We start from the raw sequence: 23,577 nt of genomic DNA on the forward strand, positions 1-23,577 counted from the left end.
AAAGATATTATATGGTTAGAAAAGTCTATTTTAAAAAAAAAATGAAGAAAGGAACTTGGAAGAAAAAAAAAATGGAAAATTTACACCCATTGTGATAAGACCTGTCATGGCCTCTAAGTTTACTTTGCATCTTCCTACATTCTAATGTGAACTTTTCTTTCAAAGGAAGCAAATTAAAATCTCTTAAAAAGTATTCATATAACAGATGTTGACTAAGATCTCCACCTTTTGAGCAACAAAAATAAAGCCACTATTTTAAGGCAGAAAGAAAAAAGTGCTTTTTTTTTTGTGAAGCTATAGTTTTTAATTCAAACACAGAGAGAATGGAAGACAACAGTCAGTTCACTTTTGGGTTCACCTAATAGGAAGTTTACGCTTTCAATTATTCAGTGGCCCTGAACTCTCACATTGTAATCTGTGCTGCTTTCAGTGCTATGAAATAAGCTTGCTTCTTTGAACAATTCCAGTCAATAAATCTGATGAAGATATAGTTATCTTGAGAATGGAGGGAGGTGAGAGTAGGTCTGAAATGGAAGATAAGGAAGAAGCTGAGGATGGGTGTCAGTACAAATGTGAAATATGAATCTTATTTACTTTGGGATCTGCTGACTGATTTGCTGCCTTAACTATATGCTCTCACTAGCTTACAAAAACATTCTCTCCTCACAACCAGATCTTCTGTGACAGGGGCCCTTTCTGTTTCCTTTATCAGCTCGCACTGAAATATGCTGCTTGGAACGGTCTCTTGTGCCCAGTGCTCCAGATATCTCTCTGTGCACATCCAAGGCTGTGTGTACTTCAGCCCCAGCAAGCTGCCGAAGCAGAAGTGCCCTCTCACAGAATTGGCAGACCTGGATCATAGGAGATCTTGATTTAGACAAAGGTGCCATTGAGATCAGGAATACCTGTAGGCATGAGTGGATGAGGACTTGCATGCAGACCAAAACCCCACTGGGATTTCAGCATGTCTAGGGGTATTTATTTTTGTGGTATCGAAGAGGACAATTTGTTATTAGAATAACTTTGGATGAGTCACATATTTAGCTATGCCTGTTCTACCTGGATATCCAACACTGGAGGGAACACTTTATAATATTTTCCCATGTCTTTATACCTCAGTTCCTTGTTCTTCATAAGGGAGACTGTGACACCTGCTTTATATTACTTCTTGTCAGCTGGTGGGACAAGAATACATTTTTTTACAGTTTATTTTGCACTGTTTAGTCTGATGTGGCCCCAGACAGGGATTCAAGGAAGTGTTCTGCATGCATAAATACTGTAAATAAAATGTGGCTAATAGCATCACAAAACAGAAACAGTTGAATGACCACCCACTGTGACAATCTTGTCTTAAGCAAGATACCTAACCTAAAAGAATGCTAATCACACAAGAGTTTGGAACAGACTAAGCTTTTCTTGGGGTGGGAGCGCTAAAAGGAAAGTGATGGTAAGACAGACTGATGAGAGTGTATTTCCAGTCTCTTTTGATTATGCTGTGCTGGTGTCCTATGCACCTGGGCTGCCAGAGGAACAGTCTTATTATGCTTGAGCATTGTCCAGACATCAAGACATGAGTGGGAGGAGAAAAAGGTGTAGATTACTTCAGGGTATAAGGCTAGACAGGTACTGAAGTCAGCTATAGGATGGCACTTGTGATTTGAGACAGAAAAAAAAGGTGGAACCTTGTCTGATAAACAGCAACATCAAAAAATAGAGGGAGAGCTCATGTCCTGCTAGATTTATGTGCAGAACTCCCACTGATGTGAATGGCAGTCTGAGAAAAGAATAACATGAGTGGGAAAAAAGAATCAGAAAGAGGTCATTGTTTAGCAAATACCTATAAAATAAATTTAAATGTGGGTCCTACTATGATTCATCTAAGGTTTGATCTAAAGTTCACTGATGACTAAGGGAGTCTCTTTACTGACTTTTGTGGACTTTTAAATCAGGCACTAGAAAGGATGCTCATTGCTTCTGAGAAAGAAACATTTTGTTGTGAGTCAAAAATTACACTTTCCTGTAATTTTCTTGATATGTAAAATCAAAAGAAAACTTTGACAGTAAATGTATAAGCCCAGCATTTAATCTGTGATACACGGTGTTTATGTCTATAATGGAAAATGACAGTAACAGAGCAATCTAGAATGCTACTGTAAAAGCACAATCTTTCCATAGATAAATTTGTACACTGTTACCACTAAACTCTGCAACATGAAGATCTCATATTGTATATGCTGAATTTAATCCATATTCAGAAACACAGAAATGTCTTAAAGAAACTGCTTTTTAATTCTCTCTGGGCTCTCTCAGGACTAAAATTTAATGTTTTCAATTTGTGTAATATTTTGACTATGGATTTATAATTTTACTTCCTTCCTCTCTTTGTTTAGAAATTAGGTTGAAATAATGTTACTTTTGTAGTTGAAGGGAGTGGGTCAGATTCTCATGGAATGATGCCTTCTTAAAAAAGCATCTGACTCGGTATTCCTTACTGCATATTTTTACTGTGATTTTTTTTCTTAAGAGATGTGTGGGTGAGTCACATTCCTTTATTCTCAGTTGCACTTTGAGGTACCGTAGCAAAATTCTTCTGACTTCCTTCCACAATTAAGTAGCCCCAGTGGGACTCCCTTTTACAGGTTAACAGCAGCTTTTTTTGTGTGAATGTGCAGCTTCACTGTTTGACAGTGACTTCAAAAAAGTCTCTTTGGAGTATCTCTTTCTTCCTTCGGTTAAAAGAAATGCTTCATTCTGTACATTAACAAGATGTGCTAGAGCAGATAACATGAAAGAAAGTTTTTAAACTGAGAAATACACTGCTGTTTTCCTTCTTATACTTGACAAGATATTGAATATATCCATGAACTTGAGATTTCCACCAGCACTTGAGAATAGTACGAAAATGATCTTTCATTACTATTCTGTGAATGGACATCTGGATCACTTAAACCAAACAATGAAAATCCCATTTATATGCATCCCTCTGCATCAAAAGTAGCATGGCCAGCAGTACCTTGCCCCGGTGGGACCCTGCCTGGAGTGTTCCATCCAGCTCTGTGCTCCACAGCACAGGAAGGACATGGACTTGTAGAGAGAAGAGACAAGAAGGTGTTCAGAGGGATGGGGCACCTCTCCTGCGAAGACAGACTGAGAGAGTTGGGGTTATTCAGCCTGGAGAAGGCTCCAGCTATACCTTAGAGCAGCTTTCCAGTACCTAAAAGGAGCCTACAAGGGAACTGGAGAGGAACATTTTACAGGGGCATGTAGAGATAGGACAAGGGTTAAAGGTTTTATACCAAAAGAGGCTAGGTCTAGATTAGCTATTAGGAAGAGATTCTTTACTGTGAGAGTGGTGAAGCACTGGATCAGGTTGCCCAGAAAAACTGTGGATGTCCCATCCCTGGAAGAGTTCAAGGTCAGGTTGGATGGGGTTCTGAGCAGCCTGGTGTAGTGAAAGGTGTCCCTGTCCTTGTCAAAGGGTTGGAACTAGATGGTTTTTAAGGCCCTTTCCAACCCTTCTATGATTCTATGATTTTGTGCTATCACAACTTCTAGGGAGAAAAACACGTGTTATAAGCATCTTCATCCGCTTCTGCTAACAACCCCTAGTCAAGGCTGTCTCTTGAGGTGTGCTACGGCACTGTCCTGGCAGCATTTGTTCCAGTCCAAAGCCTTGCCAGGGACTGTACAAACAGCTCTGGACAGTCATAGTCTCATTCTTGATCCATGCCATGTCTGTGTTTTGTTCACTTGTACAGATTCAGAGATAGTAACAGAAAGAATCAGACCATTCTGCTAATAACCAGTCATGGTCTGCATTTCCCAAGGGACCTATTTATCTGAGTAAACATAGAGCATGAAACAGCAGGTTACTTTTTAAAGGAAAATTTTTCTTTTCTAGGTTCAACGCTAGGTGGTTTGTTTGAAAGGGTGATCAATTTTATGGCTCACAGAAATTCATTGTGCCAGAATTACCTTCTAATATATTTATATAGGTTGAAACAGATTCTTTTACAGCTAGGATATCACATAAACCAAGAGCAAATTATCATCTGTATAGCTATATACAGTACCCATACAGTAGAATGCTCAAGTTTGTGGACTTTTAATATTATTTTCTTTTTACTGAATCATGGTATCACATTTAGCTGAAAGATATTGTTCATCAAATATGCATGAAAAAGAAAAACAAGAAGACAAAAGCTATTTTGACTTCCAAATAGCCTACATTCATCTATATTTTGTCTGAGCTGGATTTCCTCTGAGTTTTTTTAGGGAATGTCTTTTACTACTTACTTAGTAGCCCTGATATGAGGCCTGAACAACTCTGCCTTGAGCAAAGAGTCCCATTGGAGCAGTCCAGGGCACTTTTCTTCTCAGGAAAAATGGAGGACATTCTAATAAATTGTCAACAACTTTTAATTAAATAGAGAAATCTACCTAACAGATAGAACTGTTGGAGTGAAATGTGTGGAGTCCTCTTACTGCCTTGTCCTGATTTCCTGGCCCATCAGAGTAAGAGAGTGGTGAAGTTTGAGTACATGGTGGCCTCTGTATTCTGCTACACTGAGCACTTCATCTCAGGCCGCAGGGAAAAGACTTGCACCTTTTGTTGGCTGACTATACAAAATGGACAGATGGTGATCTGGAGCTTTCCCAGGCTATACTGTTATAGGAAGGGTGAAAGAGAGTATGAGCATAATGATGTAACCCATGGCACTTACCCTTAGGTTCAAAGAATGGGACAGTTTTAATTTCTGGTGTAGATATAAACTCAAGAATTGGAAACAACAGTCAGATCTCTATACCCAATAATTAGATTGTGATAGTTACTATTATTCAGAGAGTGTTAAATACATCTTTGAAGCTAGAACAGCAAAGAAATTGAGATTCTTAAGTAAGAATAGATCCAGCACTACAGAGATAATAAACAGCAGGACATTTCTGTTTTCAGATTTACAACCTTATATTCTAGAAATAATACAGCAGTTTAGATTTCTCACCCTATGGCAGACAGCCTTGAGTTGTACTGCTTATGTCTTTACCACTTGATGAGAGAACCCCATATTTTTGTTTTAGGGTTGCTTTTCAGGTTGAGAGTTTCTATGCAGCCCACACCAATGCTGTGTCTGCCAAATGTTCAGGTGTCCATTTGCGGGACATTTGTCCACTGTAAGAGGAACTTTGTCTTAGAATCAGAGAGTGGCTGAGGCTAGCAGACATTCTGGAGAAGGGTCAGACCTTCTGACCCTTCTGCTCAGAAATGGGTCAACTGGAGCAGGTTACCCAGGACAGTTTGGTTTTCAAACAGTTCTGAATTTGGTGGTGCCAGAACTTCTCCAGGCAGCCTGCTACAGCAAGTCACCATCCTCAAAGTAAAAGTTTTGTCTTGCAGAATGTCTGCATAGACTGAAATTCAAGAAAGTTAGAGAGTTATAAAATTACAGGTGATAGGCTCTTTCTCCAAGAAGGACTAATTCATGCAGTAAAAGTAAAAATATATTTTTTCTGCAAATGTAATGCAAGAAGAACACAAGACTGAGGGTCCAGTAAGTAAGATATCAACAAGAATGAGATTGATTTATTTTTCTCTACCTTCTGACTTTTGAAAGAATTTAAAATTATTCCAGCCCTTCACTCCTTATTCCTAAAATAAGGTTAAATTTTATTTTCAGGCGTATATATATTTTTTTTTCACATATACGAGCTGAGTTCTCCTACATTCATCAAAACAGAACAGCAGGCACCTAATTCCATTCTTAATAGCACAGAAACCTTGTAAAGAGAGAGGATTCTTGTTCCAGAATGGAGCAAAGTGTAAACTTTTTGGTCTTTTATAAAAGGAAAAGGAACACTATCTACATACTGAATTAAAAAGAAAGGAATGGTTTAATTTTAACTGTGGAACTCTTTAATATTTTTCTAAGTTGTACTAGTTACTGACAAATTTGCTCTGCTTTTTTTTCAGGTATAGCTGTTTGATGTAATAACATGAGTTTTTAAATAAATTTTATCTGATTCAAAGTGAACTTGGTGGGATAAATTTATTGTTTTGTTAAAAACCCCACAAATTCCTAGAATAACAGGGGTTTTTTTCACTGTTACTAAATTTTGCTAGGAAACACAGGAATAATATGATGGGACAGAGGAGAAACATGGTAACATCACTTAATGCATTTATTTATTCCAGCACATATAAAATAAAATGAAAGAATATGTTTTGTATACTATAGGAAGACAGAAGTGCTTTCTTTCTCTATTAACTGACTAGAAGTCTGGAAATTTCTTTATCAAGACCTGAACCAAACTCTTCTGCTACATGAGATTTCTTCCTCTACTTCTAAAATGCTTTTGAAAATTACATGTTTCATATCAGAATAGATCCCTGGGAGTTATTAAGAATAAATAATTGGATATGGGAATATCAACTGTCTCAGCAAATCCCACTACTTTAAAAAATGCTTACCTTGTCTAGTTAACTGGATTAATATTCTGAGAATATAATAGTGCAAATGAGAACACTTGAGTACAGAAATTGGATTGCTATACTCAAGCCACATAGTCTTCAGTAATGAAACTGGGACTTCTGCAGTCTGGAATGTTTCAGACTCACAGAGGTGGTCACTGCAATACTAATGCTTTTAAGGTGACTTTTTAATTGAATCAATATGATTCAGATCCACGTTGAACATAGCTGTGAAAATGGAATCTCATTTTGAAAAGCAAAGACAATAATATGCGCTGCATGCCCACAGCCCACGACTGCCTCAGGCACTCCAAGAAAAATGCAAACTCCCTCTCTTCCCCAAATCCAGCCATAAAATTCAGATTGAGAAAAGCAAATGAAGAGCTGGTAACTAGGACTGTTTTTTTATTTATATGTATCGGGTGCCTTAAAATTCAGGAAAAGAAGGCAGAATGAAGATCTAGGCACTAGGACTATTTATTTACTTATTTTCGTTTGTCTTTGTTCTCAGGTGAACATAACACACATTAGTGTCAGGTGTTGCACACAGCAGTTGTAAAGACAACTTTCCCCCAGCTTTTGAACCACGGAGCAAATTTATATGCTAGCAGTATCTCTATTCTCATTTCTCAAGTTCTGAATTCCTTTTTCTTTAAAAAGGGCATCCTCCATAGGAGATTAACGGCCTTGGAATGCCAGCTCGGTTGGATCCGAGTGAAACTAGGCTTTAATTCCTTACCATAGAAAGAAGGGAGTTGAAACACAGAAGAAAAACAAGGTTTTGAAATGTGTCTTGCATTTATGAGGAAGCTATAGGAACCGCATTGAGAAGAAAATGATCTTTAGTCTCACAAACAGGGTGAGTAAATCTGTCTTTTGTTTATTGGGAATGAATAACTCTAGGATTCCTGGAAGAAAAACAAAGCAATGTGCTCTGAGTTTAGTAAGTGTACAGACCCTCAAGTCAATGCACAAAAACCCCATTGGCTGTACTTTGACTGCTAGTGCCACTGAGTCACATCAGGAGCTGTTTTCTGCAGAGGGAAGCTGACTCACCCAGCACAGCACAGCAGCCCAGCAGCCAGACGATAATGCTTCAGGAGATCGTAACTCAAGGGAGGGCACCATGGGTTTGATCACCGATTTATTCTTTTGTGTCATACAACAAGGTTTTTTTCATGTCAGTCTCCATGGTGATGAGTTTGACTGTCACCCCCGGGACAGCACAGAGTGGTTTAGAAAGGTCACCTTGGCAGATTTACACCTCTGCTGTGTTTCACAGGAACCAGCAACATTGAACTGCCCAAAGTTGCTCCCCGTTTGACGTATAAAAAATACATTTCCTCATATGGTAGGCGATCCGAACTGCTAATTACTGACAAAAATATTTCCTTTTTAGCTACACAACTACTGAGTCTTGCTTTTTTGCCAAGGCTATGAAAAAGGAGCTGACCTAGAACATATCTAAAACTTTAAACCAAAATTTGCTGCTTTGTTACTAAGTCAAATACTTCAGTCTCGCCTTTGTTTTTCCCTCATTATCCAAATTATATAGTAAATCAAAGAAAGAGAGGTCAACTAAATCAGATTAAATTGCAAAGTAGATGTGAGAGGTGAAAACTGAATGTCAGTTTGACTGTCAGAGCTGATACTATTTCATGTGTTAGGAGAACTCAATATTCTGGAAGAGTGCGTGGTGGTCAAACACCAGAAAATTATTTATTTAATTAAATAAATGTAAATGTAGACAGTTTAAAATCACACTCATTTTCATTCTACTTTGGGTAGGATGCTGTGTCTTCTTCTGTTAATCAGGATTTTCAGTAAACTGAGATTCTCAGGGACGAGCAAAATATTTTATACCTTTTGCTAGTGCAGTTGAAAAGCACAGACAAATTGCTATCATGTTTCTACAGGACTGAGCAAAAAGTAGTAACTGTGTAGACTTCACTTAGGAAGAGAAGCTTTTATAGCAGTTTGGGGACAGAATTTTTAGGTGACCATGAAGATCTCAGTAAGCTTATCTCTCCCACCAAATCATTAGGGTAATCTGCTGTTACTAAGTTCCTCTACTAATGATAGAAATATATATGTACCTTTGGATTATGCATAATATGTATATTTCATGCATTTATGATGTTACATGAGCATATCAAAACACAGAACCTTAGTGGCAACACAAACCAGTCCAAATGTGTATAAGAAAACAGTCCTGAAAATCAACATTGGATACCAATATGTGACAGATTCCTGACCCTATGAGCCCCCTCCCTTTCCTCTCCTGGAAACTTTGTATTGTAAGCAGGCAACTCTGCTAACTATGTATGTTTTAGCTGCATGTCATCTGTTTAGATTCTAGAGGTGGATGTATGTGGTTAAACACTGCTGGACTTTGCAAATCTTAAAAGTATATTGAGAAATCAGTATATGGATTCTGACATATACTCACACTGTTGGATTCCCAGAAATGCTGATGGTTTCGCAGAATGCAGTAAAGCTTTGCAAAATGTGCTGTTTGATGTGTTTGGGACTTTTTTGAGTATTATTTACACACCTGGTATTTACCCCCGATATGAAGATGGATTATGGACTTAGACTACACTCATTTTCTTTCACATAAATACTTCCAATAATTTCTTACATAAGCACTATCACAGTCTGGTAAAGTTTAATACAGTGTCTTGCACATGTTCAGTGTAGGTAGAAAATACAGGCTTTTAGAACTTGAGCCAAAGATGTGCTCAGTGAGTTGACTCTCATATAATTACCAAAACCACTAATACTGGGAGTTGTGATCATGGGCAGATGTGAACTATTTTACACATGCAAACGCATTTGAAAAATTACTTTGATTATGATGGAATTTGCGCAAGCATGCATCACGGAGCACATCAGACATAAATTAGGTTGCTTTGCAGTAATCAAAGATTTTCTGTTTTATCTGACACAGTGGAAATGCATTTATACCACACAATCTTCCATAATATGGTACAGAATTAGTTTCATTTGACATTGCACTATGTAATTTCTGGAGTGTGCACAAATGTGATGTCTGTATTTGTCATGACACACGGCATTTAAAAGGCAGAAAATATACACATGATTATTTTGTGGAAATTTCTGCATGCGTCTTTTCTCTGGCCTTTTGGATGGTATTTGGCTCTGGATTAAATTATCTAGATGGAGGTGTCCATATGTGTTAGGTGTCTAAACTCCCACTACATTCTGAGGAGACAGGGAGCTCAGTTCATCCACCCACATTCAGCTGCCTGGTGTCATCTGCATGGGTTGAGGATTTGCCCATCTGGCCTCCAACAAAAGCACAGGTGTCCCATAGATCTGCCACCCCCGTGTGTGTCAGGGACACGTGAGGCTGTCTCAGATGTCAGTGTGTGTCAGGGACACGTGAGGCTGTCTCAGATGTCACCAGACAGCCCCTTTTATGAGGCACCTATGTTCTTAACCCTACATCTCCACTGACTGCAGTGGGAGGTCAGGGAATCATATCCCACAAATAAACCTGTATTCAGACACCCTTGTTCAGATATCGTCATCTTGAAATGAACTGTACCTTCAGCATTTCAGTCTTCTGGGACAATGTAAATGAAACGTATGAAAAAGCAAATATTCTTGTTCAGTCCTGTTGTAACATATCTCAATTTTTAAAAGGAATATAGCATATTTTCTTACATTCACTACTATTTATGGAGGTCCCTTTAAAAAGATTTGTCTCTTACTGAACTTCTCTAATCTAAGCATCACATGATCTGAGCTCACATTTCATCTAAAATGGTATCAAAAGAGATGAAAACCAGAAGGAATAATGATTTTTCTTATTTTCTATCATTATTTTACTATGTTTAGGATTGTACTTCAAAATGGATTGAATGAAAGAAGCATAAACACTGCAGGTAGTGTACATCTTATTGTCAACAAACATACGACTTGCTATAATGAATATTTTCTATGAATTTCAAAACAATATTTATTGTAAATTAACATTCAGTAAAACTTACTATTAACCTGGAAGGGCAAGAATCAGAAAAGATGCATAGAGCTGCATTAGGAAGAGGTCTTCTTTATGCTCACTGTCAGCTTATTTCTGCTACAGTGTTAACTCTTTGCTGGTCAAAGGGAGGTGCTTCCTCAAAATAGCATTTTAAATCAGTTGTCACTGCTTTTAAGTATTGCAGCAGCTGGGATTTGCCAGATATCTTGTCAAAATATTATTTTCCTTTTTGATTATGTAAATGTGTTAGCTGTTTCTCTAGTTATCTGTAATGATATTTACTAAGGTACAGGTCCCATAAAGGCAAATGACCAGTTCACCATGAGGAATAGTACCTTGTGGTTGCCATACTGTCTACCAGGGACAACACAGAAACAGTATTTCCAATTCAAGTATAAAATTTGTATTCAAACTTACTAATTTACTCACTAATTGAAATCTGTATTTTTCTATTCTTTCCCACTGAAGAGTAAATTAAAAGAAAAAAACTGGTTTCTAGTATATCCCAAATTTAAAATAATGGACAAACCCAATATTTTTGTGTTTGTATATATCAGCAATGTATGACTGTAATTAAAAGGATTAACAAAGCTCCTGGGTCAAAGAATACATAAGACTTGATAGTCTTTGAAAAAGGTGGAAAAGTGGTGTTAAATGCTCTCTTAAACTCTAGTGTATGCTGCTGCAGAACAGAAGTATCCAGTTGCATGAGAATTGAAAGCCAGCTCTCCTGAAAGGGATAAATACCATAGTTAAATCTGTAATATGTCGTACATATTTGCCACAGAGAAGAAATCAACTCTTAAGTCAGACTCCTACTAGAGACAAAGTAATGCAGCAGGTAGATGGATAACTTCAATCAATACAAGGGATGTGTCTTACTAAATAGTAGGATTCCCCAGCACGAATGCAACACTTCAGCACCTAGCACCTACAGCTCCTGTAGGCTCCCAATGGAAACTTCCACTGGTGTTAACAAGAGCTTCCTGTGAGTAACAATCATCTCATAGAAGGTAACTCCTGAGAATATTTAAATGCTAAATTCATACCATTGCTTTGTTTCTCTTGCAAACTAGAGATATGGAATGAAATTTAACCCAAAGTTCTGTATTTGAGAATAGACCAGAAAGACGTCAAATAAGTATTTGGTTTTTTAGTAAATAGAATGGATAAACTGACAATACCCTAAGTACATCAGCAGTTTGTAATTGTCCTGTAATGTCTTTCTGCATACTCCTGAAGCTCCTGGCCCCATCCTCATCCCAAACACTGGGCTGCCTCAGGATCTGCTCTTACCTGGTACAGATGTCCTGCCTTGGAGCTGACTGCCTCAAAGGCAGTTCTGTTGGGAGAAGGAGGCAGGAGAAGTATGACTCTCGCCCTCCATCTGTGTACCCTCTGTCCATGAATCAGGAAATGCATTAACACTTGATCTTACTGTTATCCAGTAAAGCATAACAGTCGGAACTCTCAAGACTGAATTTGGGCTTGGGTGTTTTTTAGCCTTCAAGGGAACAGAAGGAATGAGAAACCAAAGTGTCCAGTCTGATGTCAGGTCCTTTCCTGAGCTTCTTGCAGGCATGCTGTACCCAGCCTTGTGCTTGGTCTGTCTTGCTGGCTGGCCAGACCTCAGACCTGCTATGTCACTGCCAGTGTGTCTATCCCTGGGCTATGTCAGCCCCACTTTTCTGTCAATCTTTAGGGAAGCAGAGCAGTGTTGCAGAGGGCACTGCCCTGCTTGCCTTGCTGTTGCCACAGCTCTTGGCTCTCTGTCATCTGCAGGGGAGCTCAGCCTTAAACCTTCCTGACACGAAGATCACAGGCTGTACTGTTACTTTTCTTGATCGTGGGAAGTGCTCTTGCTTATCAGATGCTCAGAAAATGGATGTTTGGTCAATACTATAGACATAACAGGGCATTGGCCAATGGATTTAAAATGTTCTCTCATTACTGGCAGCGCTTGATTATTGGTTTCCATAATCTTTACCTGCACTTATTAATTAGGCAATACAAGCTTAAATAGTTCTAAGTGATGATCACCTCTCTAGAAGATATGCTGTGCAATGCCAAAAGTGTATCAGTTAAAAATTTCGGAAAAAGCAATCTTTTACGGAGTGCTCTGAAGTCGTCAGTGTCATTGCCACGAAGGAGAAAGAACTTCCTGGAATTTAAATTACCATCTAACTAAAAGACAACTGGAATGTTAACTGTTAGTTAACTGTAGTACTACACTGACAGCAAGATGAGGGAGGCGATGCTGCTCCTCTACTCAACAGAAACACCTGTGATGCTCAGAGCAGTGCTGGACTCCCCAGTACAGGAGAAGTATGGACATAGTGGAGACAGCTCTGCAATGAATCTGGACTGCTGAATATGGTTGGAACATCTGTCATTTCAGGAGAAGCTGACAAAGCTGAAACTGTTCAGCTGGAGAAGATAAGTCTCATGGAGTATCTTACCAATGTACATAAATATCTGATGTGAGAATTAAACATCTCCCTCAGACTCTTCTCTGTTGGTGAGCGGGGAAAGAGCAATAGGTGAGGGATGCAACCTGAAATATAGGAAATTCATTTAAACAAATGAAAAATCTTTCTTGCTGTGAGAGTAGTCATTACACAGAAGCAGATTGCCCACAGTGGTTGTGGAGTCTCCATTCTCGGAGGTATCCAAACCCCAAATGGACACAGTCCTGAGAAAACTCCTCCTAGTGTCTCTGAGCTGTGGGATTTGACTTCCTATCCCTCCAATTCTGCTTCTTCACACCTGGCCGGTCTCTTTCCAAAGTGACTTAGCTCTTAAAAACTGAGCTCTTAGTAACTGGGTGACAGGCTATTTATAGGAGTATTAGTTTTTTGCAGCCATCTCTCCTTTTACTACAGAGCATTCAGAGTTTCACTTCTATATATGTGCCCTTTAATAGCAAATGGATGTTTCCAGGCCTTTCTTCTGAAGGAAGTCCTCTGCTGTGACTGCTACTCACCCTGAAACCATTTGTGTTCCAGTATTCCTCACTGCTTGACACAGCCATAATATTCCTTCTAACTATTTTCCTTAAAATTATTTCACCACGGCAATTTCATTTTTTTTCTTTTTTCTTTCCCTTGGACTTACTGACAGACTGGACACTTTGGCTTCTCATTCTTTCTGTTCCCCCCAATGATACAAAACACGCAAGCCCAGGCTGGGAATTTCTGACTGCTGTGCTTTACTGGATAACTATAAGGCCAAGTAATGAAAGCTTGATCTGGCACTTTCTTTCCTGAGCTATAAAACACTGTCTGTGTGTTTTCTAAGAACCAGGACCATCACAGGAAAAGAGAGTCATAATTAGTCTCAGAAAGGTTTCTGCTACTTGAAGTAAAAAGTTCCTTGTCTGAGGACAGAAAGGTCACAAAGTTTTCCCATATTCAGTACCACCAATTCTTCATTGTGCTTCTAAGCATAGACACATAAGCATTTTCTTTCCAGTGTTTTTATAGTTTTGTCTTTCAAAGCTAGAAAAATCATCAAAGAACATTTCCAAGGCAGTAGCAATGCTGACAGTTAAACCCCTAATTTTTGTAACTTTGTCAGGCAACAACATCTGGTACAACAATCCTACAAAGTACAAAGCAATTTCTAATTGTTATTATGTGTTCTGGAAAGAGTGGCCTAGTTTAGTACAGGTTAAAATAAAAATAATTCATTTTTCATGATTCAGGAAGTAAGAAATAAAACCAGGTGTTGAGAGTTGATGTTTTTTCACTAATAATATCCCTGCAAAATGAGGTAGGAACTGCTTTGTTTGTGTTCCCATTTCAGCAGCAGATACTAAGAATGAAGATGGACTTGCTAACATTTTTAGCAAAAGCTGTTCTCCTCCCTGAATTCATGTCAAACACAAATGTGAAAGAAATGAAACTAAATCGCACTGAAAGATATCTCATTCTTACACTGAGGCCCAAACTGGGGAGGGAATCCTATCTCCAGGCAATATGTATGCAACCAGAATGCAATGGATGAGAGGAGATCCTGGTTTCTCACATCCCACAGCACTGGCATTTTGGGTAACATCTGCTGCACAACCGCTCTTAGCTGGGATTGAGCAAGGGTGGAACATGGTTCATCTGCATGTACATCATCTTCTCCCTGCTTTCCCCCACACGACTTCTTCCTTCTCAGCATCCTTAGCAAGAAGCAATATAAATGTGCTGGGATTACCAGGGCAAGTTGAGTTTGCCAGTTCATGCAGTGACATATGCCAGTCTTGGAGGGAAAAGTGATTCATATTTGCTCTGGACTGCAGATTTGTGCTGTCAGAACAAACATGTTTGTGTTGGTCTCACCCTTGGCCTTATATGCATTTTACGATTGTAAGGCATTTTACATTTGTAATATTGGGGAAAGGGAATGTAAATAAAAAAAATGAAATGGAAAAAATTGCCTAGGGAATAAATTTGGTAAAGTGTTTTTTATTCTGGTTGTATTACAGCTTTTCTTTAAAGACTATATTATATGATTATGCAAAAAGTTTAGTGAAAATCTTTAAGGCATCGCAAAATAACCCCTGTCAATTATGCTACAGTACATATGTTTGAAACACTGAAATGTGGACAAAAAAAATCTATAAAATACTTTGAACAGCATCCTGTGGGATTTCAAAGTCCTGCTTGCCTGGAAAACTAGATACAACTTTAATAGTGTTCCCATGGCTACCATCGTGCTGTGTTTGCTGATAAATCTGAGGAATCTGAAAAAAATAATAGGAAAGGGTCACATACCTCTGCATATAACTAGGAAAGGGAATTTTACTGATTTGCATACTCAGTTTTATTCATTGTCACTGGTTCTGCAGTGTTCTCTTTCCCCTGATGAGAGCATCATCCAGTTCAGCTCCAGTTCAGCTGAAATACTATATCATTTGCTCACTGCAACATGACCCCCCAAGAAGCAGTGATTCTCACTGCTCCTCTTTTACCCTGCGCAAAGTGAAATAGATCCTTCCATTGTGCCTGTTAATTGAGAAAATAATCAAGCTGCCTGTTATTCTTATGAATAGGAAAAAAAGCCTGAAATAGACCTTTCCTTTATCACTTTGAGAAAAACTAGGGATTTTGATTGTATTCTATTTTGCATTTTATTGTCTTATTTTTATTTGTCAAGTTCTGTCAATGGGCTTGGCTTTTTGAAAGGCAGAGGAAAAAAACCCTGCTGTCCTAGGGAAATCAAATGTGTATAAATACTAAGTATGTATTAATTTAGCTGCTATTTCACAGAGCTCGCTGCTCATAATGAGAAGTTGTAAAGGTTCAGTCCTGACATCCTCCTGTGTTTTTCTTGAAAGCACAGATGCCTACCAGAGGCACATTAGAGGGATAAGGATGTGCTGGCATCCTAACCGTTTAAGAGAGGCCAAGTTTCACAAAGAAAAGAACATATGGAGAACAACATATACAATCAGTTTTGTTACTTTTTACATAGATAATGAGATGCTGAACTGGAATCACCATGAACAGTGGCATGATATCAACAGGCCTAAACAGAGTATGACACAAAAGGTAAGAGAAAGTGGAAGGAATGGACAAAATGAAAATTGGCAACCACAGAAATGTTGCAGCAGCAATCTAGGTGAAAGTGCAAGGTAAAAGGACATCATGGCAGTGTAAGTAAGAAGTTACTACACTGAGATACCCAGATGGTTCTCTTAGGGAACACAAGAAAAGAGGAAGAGATCTCACCCATGAGTCCTGCTTAAAACCTAGAGGGGAATAACAAGGACTAGAAATAATTCTGAATTTTCAAAGCCCCATATGATAATGGGGAAAGTAAATGAGAGTGAAGAATGAATGCAGCGAGAGGGAGATCTCATTTTTCAATGTGGAGTTAGAACAATACTGGAAAAGCTGTTACATAAGCAGGTATATGTATGCATATGTTGACATGAACTCAAGTACAAAAAGTTGAAGATAGAGAGTCTGAATTTTTTAATAATATCATCCAGGATCAGTAATAATATATAGAAGGGAAAGAGAAATAAAATTATGTAAGTGGAGCCCCATGAGGCTTAAGTGTTAAATGGAAGGGAGGGGAAGAGAAGGCAATTTTAAGAAAGATACAGTTGAAGGGCGTTCAGAGAGGAGCTACGAAACTGAAGTGCCATGCAGGATTAAGGCAGAGAAAATGATAGGTTTTGCTGAATTAGCCAATAGACTGAGATGGATGAGAGTAGAAAGGAGGTCTATAGAGAGCAGAAGTCACAGCTGACCTTGTTAAGGGGTGTTTCAGTGGAGTAGAAATAGCAGAGAGCAGCTTAGGGGGATCTGAGGGGCAGCAGAATGTGGAGAGAGCCAGAGCATCCAAGGCAGGCAGCACATGAAGGGTCTGTGACAGCCAGAGGAAAGCAGAAGCTGCTGAAAGACACGAGGCATCACATCAGGGACTGAACCACACAACGACATATTAAAAGATAAAAATCAAATAATAATAAAGAGAATGAGAAAGAAAAAAGAAAAAGAAAAAGAAGAAAAAGGAACAAAAAAGAAAGGAAAGTTAACAAAGACTGGCTTGAGTTAAAACTAATGGGTGACTGTAACAGAAGAGAAACTGGAAAGATGGAAGTGGGTGGGAGAAGAAAAAAGGTAACAGATAAAAAGATTCCCATGCCGGGAATGCTGGCAGAGGACAGACAAAATATGAAGTTTGTGTAGGCAGGGAGACTGGAGCTGAAAAGGAGGGAGATAGTATACCAGCTCAACAGAGGCTGAATGATATCTGGTCAAAGTATAGTCATTCATGCTGCATTGTGCTATTCTGTGACAGTTTAACACAGCAGAAAAAGATGAAATTTAAAATATTTTACTTCCATTTATGAGAAAAAAGAATATTAGTGCATCTAGTCTGCCCTTGAAGACAATGCTGACTTAAGGGCCATTAAAGTTCAGCTAGGTATCCTTGTATGGAGCACAGTACAAACAGACAAAGGCATCTGGAGAGATGAAAGTGGCATATGGAGAACTCATTGAGAAATGCTTGCCTTTATCACAAAGCTTTTCTAGTTTCAGTGTTTCCTGTTCCATACCCAGATGAAAATAAAATGTTACTGAGCTGCTTTCTAATAAAAGAAACAGAAAAACTCAAATCAGAAGTAGATTTTATTCATTTTCTATCCACATGGCAGATTCAGGTTCAAATCTGTGTTTGTGTATACACACACAATGTTTGTGTATACTCACACAATTTTTGTGTACATTTGACTGGAGTTGAGTAATCTAAAAGGAAAAAAACCAAGGCATATATCATCTACCAGAAGATGACATGTAAAACGGTCTTTTTCAAAATTTTTTGCATTTTTTGAAGAAGTTTAAAATTTGACCTGCAGGTAAGATGGCTGGCTAGCTGTCAGACTAGTTACCTTCTGCAGTTGGAACACCAAGGTTTGTTATTCCCTCTATCCCCAAAATATACTGAAGACACAATGTGCAATTCCTTGTGAATCAGTACTGTTCTTACAACAGAAATGTATTTGCTGACTTCACAGAAAGAGGGTGAGGTCCTAACTAGTTACTGAGAGAAGCAGTAATGGAAAGCAATGTCCTTGACTGGAGAAACTGAGTATTAGTCTTCTTAAGTTTTTATACGCCTTTTCTGATGGAATAAATACATATAAGTGTCACGCTTTTACAGCAGCTCTTTACAAAGCATGCTTTCTACATAATGCTCCAGGTTTTACAGTCTTGCCTTGAAATCAGTTTAACAGAGTCTTTTTGCAGGGGCATGGAAATCAGATTGCCCTTATAGACCAAGCAATACATTCCTTGTATCCCAAGCCTGTCAAGAAGTCAGAACATTCCCCCACTCGGAAACTATAATTAGAGCAATGGTTAACTGCATAGACTTACTGTCAAGTCATTTGTCATTCCAGAATTATAAAAAAATCAGCAACTTATCACCAGTTAAAATTTTGTACTTGTTTGTAAAATCTTCTTCTATTAATTATAGCATTGATTATTTTTCCACAAATTTCCCTAAAGATTATATCTGCAAATTTTAAATTGCTGAAATAAGAAAACACAGAGGATAACAAGAGCAATGCAAGGAGTACACATCTTCTTGGTTGCTGCCTGTTAGCTGGAAGCACATCGATGGGCAAAATGCCTTACATACTACCCTTCCAGGAGGTTTAATATTTTAGTAATCAGAAATTCAGAGCCAATTAGGCCCTTTCAGATATTACGGAAATGCCTCAGTGTTTTTACTGTACCTTAAATAAAGATTACTTTTTCATCCATATTGACACTCTGAGGTGCCAAGCAAGGCAGAAGTGGGGATGATTGAGTCATGTTTCTCCCTCATGTGAACATTTTCACACTAAACAGTGGAAGTGATGAAAGGAAGGTTCCTCTGCTCTCTCCCTCATGAATCCATCCCTGATTGAATGATATTTTATTTTACAGTGTATGGATGCATTATAAAACAGTTTAAATTTTGAATTTTAACTGGTACTGTTCAGATCCACATATGATGATGAGTTCAGCTGTTTTTATCTCTGCTCTGAAAAGAAAAATGTTGCCCTCATTCTATTGAAGATTGCAAAGGTCTTGTGTGAGGCAAAACCTTGCAAGCTGCAGAGAGATTACGATCATGCTTAGACTGTCTTTCTCACAAATCCATCAACAGCATGGAAATGAGTAGCATCTAAAGGAAAAGAGGAACTTTCCAAAAGGAAGATAAACCAAATACTGAACTGTTACTGCAGAGCAGTAGAGACCACTCCTTTGTGTTAATCATCCAAAGGATGGAAACAGACCAGCCATTCCCTTGGTGCTTTAATGAGTGCATAATTAATTCACTCCTGAGATCCCAAACAAAGTAGCAGTCAATTAACTGTTATGTGTGCCTGCTGCAGCAGCAATGATCTATCTGAGCTACACTTGGAAAGAGTTAATTTGTAGATGAAGACAACATGGGAAACACCAGTAAAGTAAACATTGGAGAATGGTTTAAGATGGACTCGAACAACAAAAACAGGGCAATTCTCCTACGGTTATGCTCACAAAATCCCCCTTAAATAAAATTACATGCATGATACATCAACAAGAAACACAACCTGAAGTTCATATTTTTCAGTGATAAGATAATCATTATTTAAAGGTTGTAAGACTGCATTTTTAGGCACTGATATTTACTTGCAGTGCAAGAAGTGGAATGTGGATTTGGAAATAAGAAGTACCACATGAGCTAAGCAATTATCTTTTGTTTAAAACTATTATGAAAAATATAGGTTTAACTATTGATGTGGAAAAGGCATGCTAATATTTATTCAGAGATTGAACTGAAGATAAAAAACAGTGACATTAAACTAAAGGATACTAAATTTTGATCTAAAGTGTACTGTGTCCAAAACTAAGAGCATATTATTTACAAGTTATTAAGATCCAAAATCAATGCATCTAGGTACAGATTTGCAATTAAGTAAGGTTGTGTAGATAATATTCCTTGAGATTTGATGAAGGTGCTTAAAGACAAGAAATTGATAAATGTGTTTATGAAGCATATAGTGTAACATCGGTGTACAACTCTGTGAAGACTTAATAAAATTTAAGAAGCTTTAAGGCCTGGGATTCAATTAACATATGGAGCAAATAATGATCAGGCTTTCAAACAGTCAAGATGTTTGACAAAAAAACCCAAATGCTTAATGGTGATGAAAACTTCAGATGGAATAGCAGACAAGTGCCACACGAGAAGAAATAGAGAACGTGGCTGTTCAGAGCTGTGAGTATGGAGAGCTGATTTAAAGCCTAGGAGATCCACTCAAGGATCCCGCACTTCCCTCAACACTTGTTTACTTCCATATCCAGAAAAAATTGTGAAAAGCCAGACATACTGTCAATCAGTGAGGTACCCCACTGGAAATTCCATTTCCAGCAATTCCCCATTGAGAACAATTTCCAGACATATGTCAGCCCTTCATGTTTAAATCAATTTTAGCACATTTTATTGATGCTATGTAGCAGTAATTAATCAGAATATAGGCAGTACATACAAAATCTGTTATGATTATGGAGTTACATTTAGCAAGCAATCTTGTACCCCATCAGAATATTAAATATTTGCTAAGATATGTTTCTTCAGAAAACTACCACACTGTTGGCAGCAGTTCTTACTAATTCAATCTCTTATCTGAAGTATTACTATATCTTAGTTTTAATTATTAAGTTACATGAATCATTACACTTACCTTATGAATATTAGCAAAAAATTTACAGAGTTTTCTGATACACTAAATTTTTTCTTGAAAATCTTTATATTACAAAGACAGAGGTTTCAGTTGTTTCTTCTAAAACTCCATGGTACAAGGCACCTTTACTAATGTTAAAAAAGTGTGATTCTAGAAGGTGTTGTTTAGCATCTTCTGAAGTTATTAGTGGAGAGCAAAATATGTATGGTTATGATGTATTTTTTCCTTATTTTCCTGAAAACAAATCCATCATTAATATTTTTATCTCCGTGTAGTATTTGGCACATAGCACTGAATTTTGTTTAAAGACGTCTCTTTTAATTTTCCTTATCCCCTACAAATTTTCCCTACAATTTCTTGTAGCTTCTTTTTAGCAAAATTTATTCTTCAGACAGACTAGTTTATACTGATTACTCTTTCCTCCTTCTAAAATAGAATTTTTTTCTAGTTGTTTGTTTAGTTGGTTAGATGTGGGGAAATTGCCCCCTTTTTAACTATAAAAGCTTAAGTTTCTGTATTGACTTTAATAACAATTTCTAGTTCTTACTCCTGCTTTTTTTTCTAAATCTCCCTTGGTCAATTTATAATTTCCCTCGATTTTGAAATATTCCTTCTTAAACTGATTGGACAGCCTACTAAACAATCAATGAAGGATAAAAGTTGCTTAATTGATGTGTTTGTGCAGGCCTGAATTTAATGCTCTGATCTGCAGTTCAAAGTTATAGCCTATACTATAACCTAGTAAATTACTTTTGCTACAATGCTACAGTTTTGAAAAAGCACCCCAAAATAATAGACAGCCAGCTTAATTTTCAGTGATGTTCATGGGTTTTGATGGTTCTTAACAAGAACACACAATAAAATCTTAAAAGGAAATAAAATCACAGGATTAAAGTATGGCAACCAGAAAACTGATCACTTTAGATCTGTAAATTAGGAGGAACTTACTCTAGGAAAAGACATCAACACCCTTCTTATGTCTAATGAAATATTACTAGACTTCTAATAATGTAAACCTGCTGCTTTCTCTCTCATCTCACTGTCCTTCTGTCTCTAGTTATAAACAAATGTGGTGATTTTGTCATATGTCTCAGCAAATTTGTGATAGAAGATATTTTGTAACTCTGTCATTCAGCTGCTCAGTCTGTAACACAGACATCAGAGAAGACATCACTAACTTCTACCAGAAATGTACGTTTCTCTCTTGCCAGAGAAGATACCTTTCATAGCAAGTACCAAATGACTGCATGTAACTGATCTCACTGAACAAGAATCAAACCCAAATTAACGACGAACTCAGAGGCTATTTTGTTGTTTCTTTCTTTGTTCTCAAGTGAAACCCACTGTTTTGTGGAGATCAGACCATCTATAAGTATTTAATTCTCCTAGTGAGTAACTGATTGGACAGATTGACAGTTCCATTGCCGCCAGTCACCATTTTGTGGGCATAAAAGATAGGGAAATGTAGTGCAGCTTGCTAAGATTATGCTTGCTGTAATAAGCTTCTGCCAATGGTGCAGGTTCTAGCAGTGCTAGAGCTCATTTAAGGATGTTGTAATGACCACTTGAGCTCAGTGTGAAATTTCAGCTGTCCAGACCTCCCAGTGTTCTACATTGCTTCTGTGGACTGTCTCCACTCAGACTTGATTCAAATCTACTGCCTCCCTTAGCAAGAACCTTTCAGTCCTTGTCAAGAAGGACTGAAAAGCTATCCCCTAATGCAGTCTAAATTTTCATGAGGACAAATCCACGCTGACTTTCAGCCTCCCCATGCTCTGATAGCCTCTGTCTAGCTCTTCTCATTTGCAAATTAGAACTGGAGTTAGAACTGGTGGGCAAAAGAAAAGTCCTCGGCAACACCTATAATCTGACTGAAAAAAGAGAAGACATCTGACAGATTGATTGAGCCAAAAAAGTACCAATGAAACAAGTACTTTAAGGAGAGTTCATGGACTTAAATTATGGTCTTATTCTGTACAAGACTATTAAAATAGAAAAGGACGCAATTAAGAAATTTGACCAGCAGACTGACCATTTGGTATTTAGGAAGTCAGCACAAATGTAATTTTAGGCATGAGAGACACAAAATTAAACCCCTCATTTAAGTGGAATTCTTGCATGCTTATGAAACATGCAGAGTGTTACTACAATTTAATAAACTCTGTTCCTCTGTACCTATTATAAAGGAATCCATATACTCAGGAGAGTAGGAAAATACCAGCAGAGAAAACCTACGTGAAAAACGTACATTCCAGATCAGAGACAGTTTACAAATTAAAACAAAACAGAGAAATTAAGTAAAGGACGATGCATAAGTTAACAGTGCCTGGAGGCAGCCTTAGCTTTAATGCCAACAAATCATGCAGGTTTAACATAGTTATTCACTCCGGTGTTCAATAAAAAATGAGGCTACTGTAAGAATACCAAACATATCCTTAAAGAAACACACTCAGCAATAAGTCATATGAACTTTACACTGCAGTGTAGGGGGCAAATATATTATACATCTAAATAATGCATGTTTTCTCAGGATTTGAAACTTAGCTACAAGTTGTGAGGTAGAAGTGGAAAGCTAACATCAATGAATTGAATTAGGATTTACTATATAACAGGACAGTACAGTTCTGTCCATGTCACTGTACTAGGAAAGTTATAACATGAACTCACTGAAATTGGTCATATTGTCTTAAATATTTTGCAATGAAAGTAAATAAATTTTACACAAAATGATCGTTTATTTTCTAGTAAAAATTTATTCAAGTTTCACCTTATAAAAAGATGAAACTAAAAAAAAGCAAAAAAGCATACTGAAGAAAACAGAAAGAGGGAGAGAAAGGGAGGAAGGGAGGAAGGGAGGAAGGGAGGAAGGGAGGAAGGGAG

This window comes from Corvus kubaryi, unplaced genomic scaffold (assembly GCF_017639235.1).
Source record: "Corvus kubaryi isolate FWS band 111438036 unplaced genomic scaffold, C.kubaryi_AGA036_p1.0 137, whole genome shotgun sequence".
Lineage (NCBI taxonomy): Eukaryota > Metazoa > Chordata > Aves > Passeriformes > Corvidae > Corvus > Corvus kubaryi.